Here is a 13782-nt window from a genome sequence, read left to right on the forward strand (position 1 = left end):
AAGCTAAAAAAAGAAATACACTTTATTGAGTTAACATTATTTCTTTATAGGAGGAAAAATGTTATGAGTGAGAGAATATAACAACTACACTACCCAGCATGCAACGGGAGTTACGAGCATGCGCGGTAGCCCCGAAAAGTGTTGCATGTTGCCACGCTGTGAAAGTAAACGTCAAGAACTCAGCCAACACGCCTCGTCTGCATTATTTATAATTAGACAGACAACACATCTACAGTGTGATATTGTTTTGTTTACAAGGAAAGAAAAACAAAAGTTAAAAAAGGGAGATATGTTGTATATATGTATGTGCTACGGTTGTTTTAAGAACGTTGCGACAGCTGCCGTAAAGGAGGTGCGTTGCTAGCCTGGTTGCTATGTTTCCGGTTGGTCGTAAAAGTGTCCGTCATGTGTTTTACCCTGCTAAAATCTCTCAGTAAATTTATTCGATGGACGATAGCTTTTGTTTTGAACTTTATTACACCTTGGAGCGCTTTTTCCCGTCCATTGTTTTCCTGCTTTCGCTATCTGCGCCTAATGACTGAGCTACGTGACGTCAATTCTTGTGATGTCCCACGGAGCATTTCTGGTCGGGACGGGATTCGAATAAAGAATCAACTCTTTTCCTTTACTATAGTGGTCTCGATAACGGGTACCGGTTCTCAAAAAGGGATTCGAGTCCGAGGACTCGGTTCTTTTCTTATCAAACAACCGGGAAAACCGGTTTCGAGTATCATCCCTATGTGTGTGTGTGTGTGTCCCCTTCTACTACTACGAGGGAATAATGAACAACAAATCAAAGACGTGACAAGCTTGCAACCCTACAGTACCCCGTTTGTGGAAAAAGAGACGACAACCATCGAAGCAAATTCAATCTCTTACTCACTAGGGCTAACAAATACAGTGAAAAGATTTTAAAAAGCTGCCGGGAAACTTCCGCTGCTAAGCTAACAAACACAGCTGAGCTAAAAAGCTGCTCTGTCTGAGCGCGCTCTCGCTGACATCATGTCTCTTGGCAACAGGCACCGCCTTTTCAAGCGTTTTAAGTAACGCAATAGTCACTTTTCTTAGTAATTCATTACATTGGAAGAAGATTAATTCCGTTAGTCATTCAATTACTATTTTAGGAAAGTAACAAGTACTTCATCTGGCCAGGATCTTCAGCTCTCACTGGATCGGTTCGCAGCCAAGTGTGAAGCGACTCAAAGCCTGCACGTTGGACTTTAACCCAGTAGACGAGATGGTACCTTCCCTCCGCTTTTGGGTTGGGTGACGGGTCCTGACTGTTGTTGGTGTTTACGCACCAAACAGCAGCTCAGAGTACCCACTCTTTTTGGATTCCCTTGAGGGAGTACTGGAGAGTGCTCCCTCGGGTGATTCCCTTGTTCTGCTGGGGGTCTTCAACGCTCATGTTGGCAACGACAGTGAAACCTGGAGAGTCGTGATTGGGAAAAATGGCCACCGGGATCTGAACCCAAGTGGTGCTTTGTTATTGGACTTTTGTGCTCGTCACGGATTGTCCATAACAAACACAATGTTCAAACATAAGGGTGTCCATATGTGCACTTGGATGGGAATCAGCACCTCCAAGTCCGAGTCCATGGTTCTCGCCCGGGAGAGGGTGGAGTGTCATCTCCGGGTTGGGGAGGAGACCCTTCCCCAAGTGGAGGAGTTCAAGTACCTGTGAGTCTTGTTCACGAGTGAGGGAAGAGTGGATGGTGAGATCGACAGGCGGGATCGGTGCAGCGTCTTCAGTAATGCGGACGCTGTATCGATCCGTTGTGGTGAAGAAGGAGCTGAGCCGGAAGGCAAAGCTCTCAATTTACCAGTCGATCTACGTTCCCATCCTCACCTATGGTCATGAGCTTTGGGTTATGACCGAAAGGACAAGATCACGGGTACAAGCGGCCCAAATGAGTTTCCTCCGCAGGGTGGCGGGACTCTGCCTTAGAGATAGGGTGAGAAGCTCTACCACCCGGGAGGAGCTCAAAGTAAAGCCGCTGCTCCTCCACATGGAGAGGAGCCAGATGAGGTCAGGATGTCACCCGAACACCTCCCTAGGGAGGTGTTTCGGGCACGTCCGACCGGTAGGAGACCACAGGGAAGACCCAGGACACGTTGGGAAGACTATGTCTCCCGGCTGGCCTGGGAACGCCTCGGGATCCCTCAGGAAGAGCTGGACGAAGTGGCTGGGGAGAGGAAAGTCTGAGCTTCCCTGCTTAGGCTGCTGCCCCCGCGACCCGACCTCCGATAAGCAGTAGAAGATGGATGGATGGATGGATGGATGGATGGATGTAAAGTAGCAAGTAACTATAAGTAAAAGTAATTTGCAGAACATGGACAAACTGCAATGAAGTAATGCAATATTTTATTCTCATTTCCTGTGTTCCAGAAGGGATAGTGTTCAATGTTTAGCGGTTCCTGCTATGAAATTAGTCTAAAGACAAACACCCTCGTCACTGCCAGTAGGAAATGAGTCGTGCGTGTGCGAGTGATGAGCATGAGGCCAGGTTTGCACCCTGGGGTGCCCTGGTGGACTGGGCTTCTCATAAGAGCAGGTGCAGCACCACCTGGGCCACCCAGAGGCACCACTAGTGCGTGAGAGGCGCTAAAATGAGCCACAATCTCGGCCTACAGTTAATGCAAATTGTCTGTGCAAACTCTCTCCTTTTTTTTCCTTTTTTTTTTTTTAACAGTACAGCAAGCTCTTTTCATCCCGCAAGTCCCATTGCATGACTTCCCAGTGCGAGTCAGCGGTTTCAGATTAGATAGCCAGTCGAGTATGTATCAGGGGAACATGCAAATCACCATGCTGTTAGCTGAGCCTACATCCTGACAGACTGAATTGGAGCGTATGGTAAAAAGTGCAGTAGAATAGGACATTTTGTGCAGGAACATTTGATTTGTACAGTCGGCGAGTACACACAAAAAATAACTAAAAAGTGCCTAATGAAGATGTGAAGTGGGGCAACGGTAGATTTGCACCTCAGAGACTCTGCACCTTTTTAGAAATATCCGCCTAAAAGCCCTGCTGATTGCAGCGGAGCTAACGGCGTATCCCAAACTGACCCGGGGACCAGCGTCTGGTCAAATACCAGGTCAGTCCAGACAAGCCAAGGACTGGTCATGACCTCACCGACCCCTCTCCATTGTTAGCTCATCGGGGTCGCCGTGGCTGTTTGTCTGGACCAATTCAATATTCCCCTGCTGGGGATAATAGCCTTCAACCCGTCCCCCCTACCCCCTACCTTAGCTTTCTCTTTCAAACACACAGGATTTGTCCAAAAAACACACACCACAGGAGTGCTTGTTCTCTAATTTGCAATACATTATATCCTCATTTCCCATTTATGAGTCTTCTGTTCTTTCAGTTGGTTTTAAAGGGTTTACCTTTAAACATACCATATTGATGCAGAGACAATAAACCTAGAAATGTTTGTATAAAGCAACACAATCCGGTCTAGTACTGCTGGCGTAAAATACCAACTTTGTTCAAATAAACTTCTGCTGAACCCTTATTTCTCTGTCGCTTAAAGGGGAACTGCACTTTTTTGGGGGGGGGGGCCTATAATTCACAACTCTTATGAGAGACAAGAAAACATTTATTTTTTAATGCATTCTAACTTGTAATTAAAAGTAAAATTAAATGTCTTACAATTTAGCCAATGGGAGCCATTGTGTGTACTGCATTTATTCCGACCATAAACCCAATAAATAACCATCCAAAAAACACTAACGAAAATCCATTTACCGTATTTTCCGGACTATAAGGCGCACTTAAAAACCCTTTTTCCCCTCAAAACTCAACAGTGCGCCTAATGTACAGAATAATTCTGGTTTTGCTTACCGACCTCGAAGCTATTTTTTTTGGTACATGGTGTAATGATAAGTGTGACCAGTAGATGGCAGTCAAACATAAGAGATACGTGTAGATTGCAATATTAGACTTTAATGATCCACAAGGGAAATTGTTCCACACAGTAGCTCAGTTACAATGATGGAAAGTGTAAGGATGGAAAGGACAATGCAGGTATAAATAGACTAAATATAGCGATATAAAATATAACATATACGTAATATTTACATAATACGATGTCAATATGACTCACGTAAACAACACCAATGTTTTATATAATCCATTGAAAATATAGAACATTACACACAGCGCTCAAAAATCTATCAAAATGTTTTAGTACGAATTTGGTAAGCTATGAAGCCGCACCGCTTGATGGATTGTTGGCGCATTAAACATACGAGTATTATTATGGTGTGTGTATAAGGTAAGACATTATCTGGCGTTTTGTTTCGCAATATTATGCAAAAAAAAATTGCGCATGCCCGCCTTTGTAGTCCGTACCGGCGCCGTAGTCGACAAGCTTCTTCTTTTTTTCTATCTTCTTGTTATGGGACATTCATCCTCCACTGTTGCCATTTCTAATATAAAGTAGTGTAAAGTTCTTACTTATATCTGTCAGTAAACTCGCCATGAAAGCGCTAAAACATACCGGTGTAGTGAGTTTACATTATTCACCCAAGGAACTTTAGTTATTTAAGAGTTCCGGTCACACGGTTTTTCACAGGACACATTTCCGGTCTTCTTGTTGTTTCCGGATGATCATGCAAATCATGCATCTCACCTTGATAGTAAAAGTATGCGGACAAAAAACTAAGAAGTTTGTCAACTTTAACAGCCAATTTAGACCCAGAGATGGCGAGAAAGACACGGGAAAGACACCCACCCTTTTGTTTATCCCTTCGCGAGGATTGTGAGTCATTCGTCAACTAAACAGGAATATATCAACATCCTAAGAGTCGGCCTCCCGGTGACAGCAGACATTGTACAGTAAGTGATGTTTAATTATGTTTGTTGGCTCTAATGAAGTCTGCGTGAGCAGTAGGTTTGTCGTAGTTGAAGGAAAAAGTGAACGTTGTGATAAGTCTATGAAATTAATGCGCCGCCTTATGCCTAAAATGAGCAAAATACGTAAATATTACACGTTATGAATGTGCCTGTTACTACATTAAATACATAAAGCATGTGTATAAAACGTTGATGGAAATGTTTTCTTAAGCGCTTTATAGACAGATAAGAGCGACTCCCATTGACTTTTGCTTGCATTTATTTATTTGGTAGAAATATGTCTATGAATGTTCTCATTTATCCAGGTCATTAGAAACTGAATGGATACAAAAAAGAAAAGAGAAAAACATGTGTTCTTGTCATACATAGGGATTGTGAAGGATTAGCAAAATTCCAAAAAATGTGGTTCCCCTTCAACAGAATCATAATTGTTTAAACATTGTATTTCAATAGGAACTGATACACTATATTGCCAAAAGTATTTGGACACCCATCCAAATGATGAGAATCAGATGTCCTAATTACTTGGCCCGGTGTATAAAATCAAGCACTTAGGCATGGAGACTGTTTCTACAAACATTTGTGAAAGAATGGGCCGCTCTCAGTGATTTCCAGCGTGGAACTGTCATAGGATGCCACCTGTAGGGTTGGGTATCGTTTGAATTTGAACGATTCCGATTCCGATTTTTTGTTTCGATTCCGATTACTGACGATTCTCGATTCAGATTCTTTTAAGAGGTAGGGTCAAAAAAAAGTTTAGGATATTTTAAATGAGCTAGCTAACCTACAGTCTTTCTGAATGAAATAGTCTGACATTCTCCATCAATTTTAATTCTATTAACTTTTTATGAACTTTACTATAAATTCCTCACAGGGCTGTTTTCAACTAGAATATAAATATCAAATCTATGAACTTGAATATAAATATCAAATTATGAATACATTTTCCCAGGGGTACACTTTCCTCAAGAGAGCTTTATTTTTGAAAACCTCATGAAAACACATTTACACATAAGTGTATGATGCTGCAGGAAACCTCATGAAAACACATTTACACATAAGTGTATGATGCTGCAGGAAACCTCATGAAAACACCTTTACACATAAGTGTATGATGCTGCAGGAAACCTCATGAAAAATCCTTTACACATAAGTGTATGATGCTGCAGGAAACCTCATGAAAACACCTTTACACAAGTGTATGATGCTGCAGGAAACCTCATGAAAACACATTTACACACACAAGTGTATGATGCTGCAGGTACTTAAAATTGTTACCGTGCTCCCACTGATGGGCTAACCTGGTGCAGAAAAGCAAATAAACAATAAGAAACAACTTGCAAAACCCAGTCCAGATTAGCAGCAGGTACAGTATAAAATCAGAGACAGTTCTTGTTTAGGAAAATGACCATATCCGCCTTCTCAGGCAGGATGCGTGAGCGTTCTGGACAGATAGTGTCTCCTGCTGTGGAAAATACACGTTCGCTGGGTGTGGAAGAAGCTTGAACGCATAAATAGGAGAAAGCGAGATCTGACAGCAAAGGATAAGTCTTTTGTTGGTTCCACTACCATGCAGCAGGGTCGTCAGACATAAGTATCGGTGGAACATCCTGGTACATCTGCAGCTCTCTCTCCACTCGTTTCTTGATGGACATGGAGCTCTGTTATTTCGCGGTTATTTCATTTTTTTTTGTAAAGTAAAGCCACACTTTCGACCGCCGACGCCCGCTATCCATGCTTGAGCTTGACTGACTCGCTCGGCTATGCTAACACTTCTGGCGGTGGGCGCTTCTTTGTTGGTGTTCAGCGGCTTCTTCTTCCGGTTCGGCGGACATATTTTTTTCCGGTCGGCGGACTGGGTATAGAAAATAGGAATCGAAATTTAAACGATTCCGGGAGAATCGTAAAGTTAGTCCCGGTTCCAATCGATACTCGATACTCGATACCCAACCCTAGCCACCTGTGCAACAAATCCAGTCGTGAAATTTCCTGACTCCTAAATATTCCAAAGTCAACTTTATCATAAGAAAAGTGAAGAGTTTGGGAACAACAGCAAGTCAGCCACCAAGTGGTAGGCCACGTAAGCTGACAGAGAGGGGTCAGCGGATGCTGAAGCGCATAGTGCAAAGACTTCTGCACAGTCAGTTGCTACAGAGCTCCAAACTTAATGTGACCTTGTAGCCCACGTACAGTACGCAGAGAGTTCATGGAATGGGTTTCCATGGCCGAGCAGCTGCATCTAAGCCACACATCACCAAGTCCAATGCAAAGCGTGGGATGCAGTGGTGTGAAGCACGTTGCCACTGGACTCTAGAGCAGTGGAGACGCCTTCTCTGGAGTGATGAATCACACTTTTCCATCTGGCAATCTGATGGACCAGTCTGGGTTTGGAGGTTGCCAGGAGAACGCTACATTTCGGACTGCATTGTGCCGAACAATGTGAAATTTGGAGTTGGGCTTGGCCGCTTATTTCCAGTGAAAGGAACTTTGAATGCTCCAGGATACCAAAACATTTTGGACAATTCCATGGGATGGCACTTCAAGTTCATATGTGAGTAAAGGCAGGTGGCCAAATACTTTTGGCAATATAGTGTACTATTGTATTGTCGGCTTCTTCCTACTCCTTTTCAGGCATGTTAAATTCATTTTATTTTCCATTATTTAACCGGGTTAAATACTCACTGAGATTCAAATCTCTTTCACAAGAGTGCCTTGGCCAAGAGCGCAGCTAAAACAGGTTTCATAAATGGAAGAAAAATAAAAAACAAAAAACAGTCACACACTATTGTTGAAAGTACAAATTACTTACAACAAACATAAAAACACGCTGTAGGTAAATAATAAAATGTTTCAATAAAAACAATTTGAAAACAAGTACAGGGCCCAATAACGGGACGGTATAGCTCGGTTGGTAGAGCGGCCGTGCCAGCAACTTGAGGGTTGCAGGTTCGATCCCCGCTTCCGCCATCCTAGTCACTGCCGTTGTGTCCTTGGGCAAGACACTTTACCCACCTGCTCCCAGTGCCACCCACACTGGTTTAAATGTAACTTAGATATTGGGTTTCACAATGTAAAGCGCTTTGAGTCACTTGAGAAAAAGCGCTATATAAATGTAATTCACTTCACTTCACAATAAAAACAGATTCTCGATCCTTTAAAACGGCCTAAAATTCCCCTAAAGTGATCAGTTCAGGTAGCCTCAGATCCTTCTGTAATTCATTCCATGACCATGGAGCATCATGAGAAACTTGTGTTGGCTCTAGAAACCAACACGCCAAGGATGTCCTGTGATCTTAAAGTACCAGTAGAGTGGAAAAACAAGTTGCCTCTCTATTGAAGCTATTATCACATATAGCTGATGTATGACACCAAAATACTTCCAAAGTTTGCAAGTAAATAGATTAAAATAGTATCAATTTCATGAGCGATAATGAACTAGTAAGTCACATCATCGCGTGACGTAGAGGTAGGGGAAGCAGATCCCTTTATTACCAACAACAATGCAAATCATGCAGACTTTGTGAGAGCCAACGATTACTTTAAGAAAAAGTACTATCCATTAACTTATATTGTTTATCCTGAATATAAGGAGGATGATCTACAAGTTTTAGAAGCTCTGCTAAACAGATCCAGCTTTAGTGAAACACTTAGCATCATGTAGCAGTATTGCTAAGTGCTAAACAAGAAATACAAACTACAACCATGATTAAAAACATATCTTACTGTACGATGTCTGCTCTTACTTCGATGATGACTGATAGGCTGTTTATATCTTCCCGTTTAGATGAAGCATTAATCATGATGCACACGAAGGGTTATCAAGGAAAAGTTTCCCTGCAGACACTGTCTTCGTTTGTGTGTGTTTGTCTCCATCTCCGGGTGTAAATTGAATGTTATAGATGAACAACGTCTACATTTTTACCTAATCCTCCTAATATCCAGATGAGAGGCATGATTTATAATCTAGAATAATTTATAAATAAATAAATAAATAGCAGAGGACTACTGAGCTGTGTGTTATCAATCCGCTGCTAAGAAATAGTTTGTCTATGTTAGCGCTTATAATAAAAACATCGCTAATATTTGGTTAATAGGGTCACAATATGTATATAGAGTATTGTTGGCGGGTTTGAATGGTTATTTAGAGGGTTTTGTGGGCCGAATAGAGAGCCCCCATTGACTCCATTGTTAGCAGACTTTTTATGTATTTATTTATTTACGACTTAGAAAGCATATACAAAGAAAAACGTGTTCATGTTTTATATAGGGATTGTGAATGATAGGCATCGTTCTCTACTTTTTGCATATTTCCAGTATGATTGATCTGGTAATATGGTCAAGAGTGCAGAAGCGTTCCTCCACTGAAGTCAATCTACGGAAATTACTGAAGACATTCGCAGCGGAATATTTAAAATGGCTGTCTGAAATTGTGGCATTTTGTGATGTTTAGACATTATTTTCACACTTTGTGGATTGTAAATACAATTGGATATGGTTTAATGGATACCATCAAACACAATTAAGCATATCAAGTCAACTTGTTTTTCCACTCTACTGCTACTTTAAAGTGTAGCGACTGGAGTCTCCACACATAAAAACACATAAATAAGGGGGAATCAGACCTAGAAGTGATTTATACATTATATAAAAACCATCCATCGAGAAAATCTACAGACTGAATTGTCATTTTCTTAAGCATGTGTAAAAACACAAATAATTTTTTTTTTAAAAGATAATTTTTTATTTTTTTTGCCGCCCTGAACCCTTTCGGTCAACTCCAATAATCCGACGCGCAGATTTATGACCATATAAAAACATGCACACACACACGCACACACACACACACACACACACACACACACACCCACACACACACACACACACACACACACACACACACACACACACACACACACACACACACACACACACACACACACACACACACACACACACACACACACACACACACACACACACACACACACACACACACACACACACACACACACACACACACACACACACTTTTGTTACCTTCTTGAGACCTCTGAAAAATGCATACGTCTTTAGGACCACCCTTTCTAAATTAATACAGATTTGTATTTACAACATTAATAATATATACGTACTATGCAAATATAAAAAAGGTAAGCTTTTAGTACAATTTTTTCTTTTGAATTTTTTGTTTGTAATTTTTTTTTATTCTTTAGTTATTACAGTATGTCTCTATATACATGTTTATTTATTTTTTTAAATATAGTTTGGCCAAAGGGGGCGCATTTCAATTTCTTACACACACTCGTTATTTTATATGATGACCAGAGGGGGAGCACTTTTAAAATCGACATGCAGTCAACTTGAAAAAGCCCTCCTTTTTGGGACCACCCTCATTTTGATAGATTTCACCACAAGGGGTGCAAATGAGACATTGTCTATTAGATGCAATGGTTTTCTGTATTGGGACCATGATTTCGGTCCTAACTTGTTCACCGGTCTTCATATGGAAGATACTTTTCCTTGTTGATGTCTCAAGAAGGGTAAAAATACAAGAGCACACACACACACACACAACATGGTCAATCCGTGTGTGTGTGTGTGTGTGGAGAGAGGGAGAGAGAGAGAGGTCTGCGGGGAGGGGGTGCAGGCAGCAGGAGATGGATGGCCGGTGTGTGAGCTGCCGGCAGACAGCAGACAAGCCAGCCTGAGGAATCCTCCAGGGAGTATGGAACTCCCATTCGCTGTCTGTCTGCCCTGCAGCTAAACATAAACGTGTGCGGGTGTGCGCGTTTACGCACACACAAAAAGAACGCACAAAGTTGTTTTACTACCGACGCCTCTGGCTAGCAATCTTTGGGGCATTTTACAACCATCCCCACCCTTGCCTTTTATAACATGGTGGCAGGGAGCCTTGACGAACTAAAAGGAAAATTAAGATCAAGATGAATAATTCAGGCAACTTAGGAAGCACGCACACACACAAAAATCAACAGTCTGCAAGTCCTGATGAATTATGAAAACTTTGTTTTCACACTGCATTTCTTTGCACTACTTTTAAAATGTTACAAAAGCAGCCGTGTGTGTGTGTGTTATTGTGCAGTTCACTGCGAGTACGCCTCAGCAGACGAGAGACAGTCAACGTGGGCCGCTCTCCTGCTTGCTGAATTATGGATCAGAGGCGGACTCCCGCTCAGCCTAATGCAGTCAGATGTGATGTGACTGTGATCTGCGCTGACTGTTGCGGACCATAAACAACTCTATAGGCTGGCAGCCCCCACCACACAATCATTATTATTACCAATTTTACCCAGAGTTATTTTTGCTATACACCACTTTGATGCTTATAGTCCTCTAAATCAGTGTTTGTCAACCTTTTTTGAGCCAAGGCACATTTTTTGCGTTGAAAAAATCCAGAGGCACACCACCAGCAGAAATCTTTAAAAAACTAAACTCAGTTGTCAGTAAAAAGTCCTTGTCACAATTGTTGGATATGACTTTAAAGCATAACCAAGCATGCATCAATATAGCTCTTGTCTCAAAGTAGGTGTACTGTTACCACCTGTCTCATCACACCCTGACTTATTTGGACTTTTTTGCTGTTTTCCTGTGTGTAGTGTTTTACTTCTCGTCTTGCGCTCCTATTTTGGTGGCTTTTTCTCTTCTTTTGGTATTTTCCTGTAGCCGTTTCACGTCTTCCTTTGAGCAATATTTCCCGCATCTACTTTGTTTTAGCAATCAAGAATATTTCAGTTGTTTTTATCTTTCTTTTTGGGGACATTGTTGATTGTCATGTCATGTTCGCATGTACTTTGTGGACGCCGTCTTTGCTCCACAGTAAGTCTTTGCTGTCGTCCAGCATTCTGTCGTCCAGCATTCTGTTTTTGTTTACTTCGTAGCCAGTTCAGTTTTAGTTTCGTTCTGCATAGCTTCAATGCATTTTCTTACGGGCACTCATCTTTTGTTTATTTTTGGTTTAAGCATTAGACACCTTTTTTTTTACCTGCACACTGCCTCCCGCTGTTTCAATCCACTCCAATCCACTTTATTTATATAGCACATTTAAACAACAAAAATGTTTCCAAAGTGCTGCACAACAATATTAAAAAACAATATTAAAAAAGTATCCTTAGCTCCACCAATGACTGAAAAAATTAAAATAAATAAATGAATATAAAACCAATATAAAAACAATATAAAAATAAATATGATTAAAAACTATTTTAAAGGGTAAAACCAATTTAAAAAATAAATACAAATCTACATTTAAAAACACAGAGGACCACACAACTCACGTAGTGTTAAAAGTCATTTAATCATTGTTTCCGACATCTACCGTATTTTTCGGAGTATAAGTCGCTCCGGAGCATAAGTCGCTCCGGAGCATAAGTCGCACCGGCCGAAAATGCATAATAAAGAAGGAAGAAAACATATATAAGTCGCACTCGAGTATAAGTCGCATTTTTGGGGGAAATTTATTTGATAAAACCCAACACCAAGAATAGACATTTGAAAGGCAATTCAAAATAAATAAAGAATAGTGAACAACAGGCTGAATAAGTGTACGTTATATGACGCATAAATAACCAACTGAGAACGTGCCTGGTGTGTTAACGTAACATGTTATGGTAAGAGTCATTCAAATAACTATAACATATAGAACATGCTATACGTTTACCAAACAATCTGTCACTTCTAATTGCTAAATCCGATGAAATCTTGTACGTCTGGTCTCTTACGTGAATGAGCTAAATAATATTATTTGACATTTTACGGTAATGTGTTAATAATTTCACACATAAGTCGCTCCTGAGTATAAGACGCACCCCCAGCCAAACTATGAAAAAAACTGCGACTTATAGTCCGAAAAATACGGTACAAAGCAATTAGCTACCGGCTGCCACCTACTGATAAGGAAGAGTATTACACGGTTACTCTGCCGAGCTCTAAACAGCACCGACACTCAACAACAACACATCATTTGCAGACTATAATTACTGGTTTGCAAAAAATATTTTTAACCCAAATAAGTGAAATTAGATCATCTCCCACGGCACACCAGACTGTATCTCACGGTACACTAGTGTGCCGCGGCACAGTGGTTGAAAAACCCTGCTCTAAATGCTGTGTCTTTTAGTGCCCATTCCTTCTGAGGCCCTGTAATGAATCTTGTCGCTCGACTGGCCCGGCTCGGATTCCTCCTCCACATACCAGGGAGATGCCAGGGGCCACACAGACGCCAGAGGAGCCTTCCTAAATCACAGCCTTGTTACACTAATGAATGTCTATGTCCCATTCTGGAAATGCCGCTATCTGCCTGTGTTTGGAACTACTCCCTCTTGCCTGCAATGGTAACATTTGGAAATGAGATTAGGGATGAATGTGGAGGTTTGAGTGGAATTAGCATCTTTTGTACGCAGGTAGTTTCCTCTGGAGGATCTTCCTCTAAAGTGGGTGGGCTCCACACTAAAGTCAATAGTGGCAATCCTCGCCCTGTGTTAACCATAATAGGCCTGCGATCAACTCCGCTGAGAGTTGACAGTTTTCTACCCCTCCATCTATTCCGTTCATACATAATTCATGCTGCATCAATAATTCACCATGGTGACATTACCAATAATAACATGACAATACTTTGTTTTGTCGGTTTAAAATGTGTTGCCCTGGTAACAGAGATGAACAATTATTCCCAAGGGAAGTGACGGGAACATAGGAACGGGACAGAATTCCCTGCTGATCCCGCTTAGTAGCACTGTCACACTCTGTGCCTCTCTCTCTCTCTCTCTCTCTCTCTCTCTCTTCCTGTCACACACACACTCATGGACCACACTTTCTGCACGCATAAAAAACTAGGTCAGATAATACAAACTCCTGAGGGGTTTTCTGTTTTGTCTCTTTAGGATTTCAGGGAAACTAATGGAGAGACT

The 13782-nt window shown here is 41.5% G+C and overlaps 1 protein-coding gene across 5 annotated transcripts in view; it reads right to left on the reverse strand.

Annotated features, from left to right (window-relative positions):
- The window catches only part of cux1b (cut-like homeobox 1b), a 214341-nt gene that overhangs the window by 116474 nt on the left and 84085 nt on the right, over positions 1 to 13782 (reverse strand). The window lies entirely within an intron of this gene.

The sequence above is a fragment of the Entelurus aequoreus genome, linkage group LG10 (genome assembly GCF_033978785.1).
Source record: "Entelurus aequoreus isolate RoL-2023_Sb linkage group LG10, RoL_Eaeq_v1.1, whole genome shotgun sequence".
In the NCBI taxonomy this organism is placed as follows: Eukaryota; Metazoa; Chordata; class Actinopteri; order Syngnathiformes; family Syngnathidae; genus Entelurus; species Entelurus aequoreus.